At 45.2% G+C, this 800-nt stretch overlaps 1 non-coding gene across 1 annotated transcript; it reads right to left on the reverse strand.

Moving 5' to 3' along the window:
* Positions 1–448: 448 nt before the first annotated feature.
* Positions 449–520, reverse strand: trnat-cgu (transfer RNA threonine (anticodon CGU)). The gene has a single exon. It is a non-coding gene; the product is annotated as a tRNA-Thr (tRNA).
* Between the last annotated feature and the right edge of the window lie 280 nt (positions 521–800).

Genomic DNA, 800 nt, shown 5'->3' on the forward strand with positions numbered 1-800 from the left:
GTTGTGTTTTTGCCCCCATGTCAGCCAACTGAGTTTGAGGGAGAGTAGTTCTCAGAGGCAGCTCCAGATAGCCTCATCTTTAACCCCCCCTCCCCCCCCAGGACAGAGTCTCAGGCCTCACATACGGTTGAGCCAGAAGCACCTGGCATCCCCTTCAAACAGGAAGGCAGATTGAAATAGTAGCAACAGGGGCTGGGAGCAGGAAGAAAGCACACAGATATCTCCAAAGAATGGTCTGGAATTTGCAGGCTTACTGCCACTGAACAGGGATGAGAGGATGACGATGGGACACTGGGAGGGGTGGACAGGAGAGAGGCAATATGGGTAATCTAAGGATTGGTGGCTTCGAGGACAAGAATCTGAACTTTCTGTAGTTTATTATTTATGTGAGTATTGGCCTTTACATGATTTTACGACTAAGACTGCACTTTATCACTAAATTCAGGAAAGGCACAGACGGGGTTCGAACCCGTGATCTTCGGTTTACGAAACCGACGCCGTACCACTTGGCCACTGCGCCACTATATTACAATTAAACACAGGCACTAACAGTGTGTGATAAATGCTACTCCACACTGATTTGAGACGACTGAGAGATGACTTGGACTTGTGCAGAGAGATGTAAAATCAGTGCTGGTACCTGCCCTCCCATTCAGGAGACAGGTAATGTAGTGTATAATATTGACAATTAAATCCTAATTTGGTATTCAATATTAAATGCAAAGCAAAAAATATAATAATTTAAAGTGTGTATTCACCCATGCCACATGCACACAGAACTAGCACACAGTATATACGCT

This window comes from Centroberyx gerrardi, chromosome 7 (assembly GCF_048128805.1).
Source record: "Centroberyx gerrardi isolate f3 chromosome 7, fCenGer3.hap1.cur.20231027, whole genome shotgun sequence".
In the NCBI taxonomy this organism is placed as follows: domain Eukaryota; kingdom Metazoa; phylum Chordata; class Actinopteri; order Beryciformes; family Berycidae; genus Centroberyx; species Centroberyx gerrardi.